At 42.3% G+C, this 7,187-nt stretch overlaps 1 long non-coding RNA gene across 1 annotated transcript; it reads left to right on the top strand.

The window, feature by feature from the left end:
- Window positions 1-487: 487 nt before the first annotated feature.
- On the top strand, window positions 488-5,897 carry LOC125940003 (uncharacterized). The gene is made up of 3 exons (XR_007463234.1): window positions 488-782; window positions 1,626-1,729; window positions 5,466-5,897. It is a non-coding gene; the product is annotated as an uncharacterized LOC125940003 (long non-coding RNA).
- The last annotated feature ends 1,290 nt before the right edge of the window (window positions 5,898-7,187 follow it).

Below are 7,187 nucleotides of genomic sequence, written 5' to 3'. Positions count from 1 at the left end.
TCAGAAAGTTATCTAAAACTAAGTGACGGCGTAGGAAAAGTAGGCAGCATCGCTAAACGTCATGGATTGGCTTCGAGTCAGCTTCGAGACAGCCCAAACCGTTCAAATCAGGCCACAGCGACGGCTTGATAAGGATAACGTACGCTGATCTCAAAGGCCATGCTTATGCTGGCTGCAGACGGCGGAAGCAATTCAAAGGTAAAATACGTTTTAAAATTTCTTTCTTCGCTAAACTATAGTCTAAAATATAGATTGTTCTACGGTTATTTTGTCTCGCAACATCTATACGTAGTTGTGTGTAACCCGGCACAAAATTTTAGTATGCGAGTGTACTGGTTAATATTTTTGTCATCACAGAGGCCACAACATTCTCACAAGTATGCAGGTGGCGCTATTGTTTTTCCTCCGTGTTCTGTGATGGCGGTCGTATGTGCGGGGTGCTACGAGCGTCGCGTTTGCTTGATCGTCGTGTTTTTGTGTTTGCTGTTATGAAGTAGGTCGCAGTTAGCGTGCACAGAAGTGCCTGAAGATACCTTGTGTCATGCTGCAAACTCGCCGTATGCGTGGCGCGCCAGGCAAATGTGGCCCAACGATTTTATGCCGTGGAGTGCGGTCTCTTTGTTCTCGTTCTGGAAAGTTAGGTGGACGTCGCAAAGAAATAATGTGTGTTAGCGCGCCTCAGCTCGTCCACTACGCAGCGGCATGTATGCGGGGAGTAACATCGTCGACGCAGCACCGGCAACTTGGAGAGCGCTTCGCGACCGCGTCGTACCATTCAAAAGGTAAGTAATCATGCTGGCTAACTACACGCGTGTTGTGTGAGCTTCTCGTGTGTGCATAGCGTGCGCGAGCGTATGAAATAGAAGTCCCGCGACAACAGTGATACCTGTGCTGATGCTTGCTGAACGCTGGTTGTCAGCACTTAGTTACGCAAGTTTATTGCTTCGATGCGAAATTGAAAATCTTGATAAGCGTTTTCTTCCGATGAGAAATATAACGTTCGAAAATAATCGTGTTCATCATGTGCGTGCGGCGCGTGAGCTCCCGCTTTTCTGCTGAAGTTGCATAATAACGACTCATTTGCCTCTTCACCGATTCTTATTGCAATGACTGTTTCCTTGCTTACATGGCAAGGAAACTTGTTTCATATCTACTTGTCCAAGGAAACTTGTTTCCTTGCCATGTTTCCTTGCCTCGACGTTGTAAATAATATCTGCTTACGGAGTTTTCGGTTTACGACAGTTTTAGAGAAAAAAAATTAAGCAATCACAGCTTGCTACTAGTCCAACTTACTTTTTAAGACAAGATGTTTTGACATACCTTATACGTAACTAAACATGACAGGGGAAAGTTAAACTGAGTCATGAAAAAAAAATGAATTGTTTTGTAAACAAACATTTCTTTGCTATGTGCTGCTGCGTGTCAATAATTTTACTGTGATCAAAGGGTCCCCATTATCAAGACATTCATCAGTGACTTCTACTTTGTGCTCTGTTGCCACCCTGCAATAATGCAAACATTGTTTTTGTGACTATATTTAGATGCTCCATGCATGTCTAGACAATTTGACAGCTTTATAAAGCTGTGTGCCACTGCTATAAGTTAACACAGAACTTATTTTATAGTGGCGAGGCTGTGACCCATAACAGTGCCCACATAACGGAGGAGCCACCAGACCCCTTGGCTATGCCTGCCGTAGTGCAACGTGTAATCTGGATGGTCGGGTCAGGTATGTATGTAGTGTACGTGTTCCAAAAAAATAGCATCTTGGTATCATTCGTGGATAAGTTAATCGACATTAGTCAACACAGCTTACTAAATAGGCCAAATATTTATGCAACTTGCTGTTTATTTGTGTTCATAGCTGTTATGCACACCTTATTGTGTTCTATATAAAAGTAGACCTAACATGTCCTGATGTTAAGTATTTTTTCTTGCATCAATCGCTTGGCTGCAAGTTACATTTTAATTTTGCTTAGTACACACTATTTATCACTTTTCATTTTGGTTTTCTTGTTTTGAAACTGTTTCCTATGCTGTAGGATTTTATTTCCGAATTTTTAGTGTTTACACTCTTGTGCAGCTTCTGCGCATATAAGAATTCAAAGTGTAATGGGCCAAATATGTCATAGGTGTAAGCACACAGTGTGCTTACCATTGTTTAACATTCATATTCACGATTATTTCTGTCTTGTTCCAAGAATAACTGCCACTGGAAAATACACATTTGATGAGCTCAAACTTCTTGAAATGATACATTAAGGCCAGTATTCACTGTGCTGCAGTTACTACAGTTCTGAAGTGTTTTCTAGTAAGCTTGCTTTTTTCTCTCCCATTTTTTAATATTCTTGGCAAGCTATCCCCATTCATGCAAGTAGGCATTGTAGCAGTTGCGAGTCTATGTCCAGTTACATTATTTTTCTCTTTTTTTCAAGTCAATACAGCATAGAACACATAGCTAACTGGTAGGTAGTTCATTGTATTGATGCTCTATTATTAAAAAAGCACACTATTTCGCACATGTCTGCTTGCTCTTGCCATGTTTGCTGGTTATTGCAATGTTGCTCGTCAAATGAATTTGATTTCAACTACACCATACAGAACAGTCTTATTGGCTTTAGTGTAATTTTAATAGTGACAATCAACCAACAAGCCCTAATTCTACAGCTGTCAAGAAGTATTTCTAATACTTTGGGGTCCCTTTCCATATTTTCTGTTTCATCCTGTGTATTTGGTCAGCACAGTGGGCATTCGGTCTATTCATTCTGCTTGGCGCTGCTCAGGTCAGAATATGTTCAACCTGCAAGTCCAAATTATAATGATATGTGTACGACTTCATTTACTGGCTGGATGAATTGAAAAAGCATTATATCTAATTCTAAGAGTATTTTTGTCAAAAATACCAGTGTCTAGAACAAGCATCATGTGCACTGTAAGCTCTTATAGATTTTAAGTTAGGTAGGCAAATATCTATAGGTATGTATACTTGTGCATATACTTTCTACATATTGGCTAGTGTTTTAGCTACACGAAACAGCCTATGTTGTCACTACTCTCAAGTCAAATTTATGGTTGATGCGCCGCTTGTTTTTGTTGTGCACTTACACTTCTGTGGTGTCTTAAGCACTGTAGATGCCTGACAGCTGAAGTATTGCAGCAGTAGACAGTTTTAGTTTAGCGTACGCTATGTCATTGCGTACGATATAAAATAGCGGGTCATCACTGCGCATGTGCAGAACGCTATCCGACCGATAGCGTATGCATGCTATTTCTCAGATTTAGCATTACCGTCTGTGCGTGGTTTGCGTAGTTTACGTTAAACATGGCGGTGGTCCCCGCTGCCCGCTTCGAATTGAATTTGGCGTGGCTTTTGCAGAATTCGCTTCGTTCGTAGCAAATGACTGTGTAAACAGCTTTCGCTTACCGTCAGGCCGCTTTGACAACAGTGTAATATGGTTAACCTTGTGGAGTTTTCGAGATCGCTTCTCGTTTCGAACGACACGAAGCCTAACGAGGGAAACCGACATATATCAGCGCCACCTGTCAGTGAAGTCGAGAGATAGGTGCGACGATGGCATATGGCCTCTGAGATCGGAAGATCTCGCAGGCCAACTAAAACTGTAATAAATGTGTGCTGTTTAGCGTACGCTGTACTATAGCGTATAGGCGTACGCTATTAGTTGCATATGCTATACTAAAACTGTCTAGTGTCGAAGCTAACTGGCACTTACTATTGCTACAGTATGCCAACAGATACCTATCACCGTATTTGTGCATTTTCTAAGAACCAGCCGTGTTTGCTAGGTGAAATTTGTAGTGTACGTATGAGTTTGCCGGTCAGTTCATGTAACTTTTCAGGATAGAATTTACATGGGGAGGAAAAGGGGTACCATACAACATGACTGCTGCTAACTGACCATTTATTTTGATGGAAGGATTAAAAATAGCAACACTGGATGTGTGCTTATGTTGTGCACAATTTCGTTCAGAGGGAAGGCGTAAGTTGTAATATAAAGGCATAAAATCACAATAAATGGTATTTGTGTAAAAAGGAAAGTAAATATGGGGGGGGGGGGCGCAGACTAACTTCAATCACTTGTCATCTAGAAAGGACGCCTTTTATTTCATGAATTGATCATGGGGTCTGGCTCGCATGTCTTGTTTATGTGGTATGCCTCACTGATCTCTCGTGTCAATTTTTCACCGTAGGTGAAAACAGATGATCTTAATCCAGCCTGAAGTCCTATCGCGGCAATGCACGGCCAAACTGGACGAGCAAGCTGGTCTCTTGAGTGAAATATGGGAATTTATTTGGCACATTTAGTTACCTGGCCAGTCTGCTCTGTGTACATTTGACCAGGTGTGAAAGAAATACAGTGAGCTGCCTCTCATACACACTAGACAAATTGGTGGTATCTTTAACCAAGCAAACCTCCCTTGCCTGCTCGCCTTTCTGAATTCACTTGTGAACTGTCGTGCATATCCTGCCTACTTTATTTTTCGCTGGAAATGTGCGTGCATAGCAGTCCACATGAGAATTGAGGCTTGCTGAGTTAAAGATGCAACCCAATTTGTCTTGTGTTCGTCAGGGGTAGCATAGTCTGTTCCTTTGATCATGTATATATTCAGTCAAATGTACATGGGGCAGACTGGCTGGTGCCTCAACATGTGCCCAGGAGAGCACCATAATTCACTCAAGGGAGAAATATGTTCGTGCCACTTGACGATGCACTGACACGACTGGTGCTGCGCGCCAAATTTCGATTGTTCATCTATGGCAACCAATTGACCATCAAAATCAGTGACGAATACCACATTAAGGAAATGGGACATGTGTCAGTTGTAGAGATACAAGCTCTACTTTGGCTATCACTAATTGCTGAGAGGGTGATTAGAGACAGTTACTAGGAGAGCTCTTCATCTGGTTGGCTGGCACAAACTGTACCTGTTTCTGCACTGCAAAAAGCTGAAGACTCTACTTGGGCTCACTGAAACTGCTCTTTAAAATAAATTTGAAACAGGGTAAGCTATATAATTTTGTGTGCAGCCCCCACACTAATGCCACTGGACGTACCTGCCATTTCCGGTTACATTTATCGCACGGTTAGACATATTTCTTTTTGCTACCAGCACTTATTGACATAAAACCGATGGCCTATTGCACAAGCAATAAAAGCACATCAAAACGCTTGGAGTAATGTCAAATTTAGGTAGGTTCATGTAAACAAAGCAAATTAATTGCTTTAATAAGAAAGTTGTGCAGACTGGGTAGGAATAGAACCTGGAGTGTGAAAGGAGCACGCTTCCCTTACGCCACGGCAGCTCTTTGGTTCTGGCTGACTTAAGGTGTGCCTAGTGCGTGTCACACTGTGCACGTCACATTGCAGCCATTTGGTTGACTAAAGGTGCTTTCACGTTCCCACACGTAAGCAGTCTTAATGTGTCTCTGCCATCTTTTATTGCAGGTACACCTAGGAAATGTTGTATACATTGGCAACGATAACTGGGGCCTGCTCCAGTGCCATCGCCGGGATTCCCTGTTCTGCAAAGAACTGGCATAACTGATGTGGGGAGCCCTGGCGCTCGGCGTAGGAGCGTCACAGGGGCTCCTTGTCGGTGCTTGAAGGACGGCAATGCTGTTGAGAAGCCGACATTGAGCCCCGATAAATTGGAAGCTGTGGGTAGTAAGTATCATTCACATTTTTTCAAGTTTTTGTAATGTTTGTAACAATGCATGTATTGCACCGAAATGATTAACTTTTCAGATGCATTTGATGCATATCTTTCGAAATGTGGTGCCCCTGAGGAGAAAAAATCATCTTCTCATGCTTGGTTTTGGCCGAGCGGTTGAATCGAGTGACAAAGTTTTTCGCGTTTAGGTAGCCCAAGAAGAAACAAAAGCATAATTAACAAACCAGTTATTTGTGGCTACTCATGGGTTGCATTTCTTTCTTTAAAAGTGCCTGCGAAGTGGCGCTAACCTACTTATCAGGTCCAGAATTTTCTATTAACACCGCTTCCAAAAGCTCGCGTTCTAATTTGGTTTTTCCACGCCAGAACTTCCGTATTCATCATCCGCGGATAGCAACGACAACTTTTGCAGGTGTAGAGCAATATTCAACCCTTCTCCCGATATGCAACACCTGTAGCGTAGTTGTAGCCAGTCGTTCAGGCACTGAATTGCAGTGCAGATGTAGGCAACAACAGAAGAGTCAAGACGAGAGACATGCTGGCAACTCTTAACAAAAAGCTTTATTTTTGCTGGCCCATGTTTATAGCCGTCAGTCACTGCATTGCACATGCGCAATTCGCACACTTAGGAAGAAAGTAAACTCTGTCTGACAAGTGTACAGAAGGTGTGCTGATACACACAGAGCCAAGTCGCGAAATCTTTTCAGCCTCAATTATTTTACGTGTTAGTTGATCACTGCTTCTGCTGGAAACAGTACACTGAGCAAACGACGGTTCACAGTCACACGAACTGAAATGACATTCAAGCCTACTGTCACGCACATTTTTCTTGACATTGTATAAGTGTTCTCTCAGCCGGTGATTGATACAGTGTCTCATTTGACCTATATACTGTTTACCACAAGGGGGATACAATAAACCACGTTGCTAACACAGGTGACAAACGGAATTTGGTGTTTTGTTGCATATATGTGGCGTGCTGTGACATTGCCTTTGATTACACAACTTTAGAATGATATGCAATTTTCTTGATATTGTGAGAGCTTATGAATGTAGGGTATGACGGCCAGTTTTATGTCTGTCAGATGCAGTGAACACTTGACCTCTACTCTGAAAAGTGCATGCACCGAGTGGTTGCCATGTGATCACTCCATCTGACAGACTTAAAGTGGCTGTCATACCATACATTCATAAGCTGTCTCACAATATCGTGAAAACTGCAGATCGTTCCAAAGTTAAAGTTGTCTTCTTTGCACCTCAGAAGCTTATAAAGTTGTGTAATCAAAGGAAATGTTTCAGCGCAGCACACAAGTGTAACAAAAAGCACAAAAATCTGTTCGTCACCTATGTTATCAACATCAATTACTGTACCCCTCTTTCTTGTGGTAAACAGTACATAGGCCAAACAGAACGCTGTATCAATGACCAGCTGAGAGAACACTCTACAATGTCGAGAAAAACGTGCATGACAGTTGGCTTGCATGTTCTTGCAGTTC

Source organism: Dermacentor silvarum, chromosome 9 (assembly GCF_013339745.2).
Source record: "Dermacentor silvarum isolate Dsil-2018 chromosome 9, BIME_Dsil_1.4, whole genome shotgun sequence".
In the NCBI taxonomy this organism is placed as follows: domain Eukaryota; kingdom Metazoa; phylum Arthropoda; class Arachnida; order Ixodida; family Ixodidae; genus Dermacentor; species Dermacentor silvarum.
This window is presented reverse-complemented; position numbering and strand designations above follow the sequence as displayed.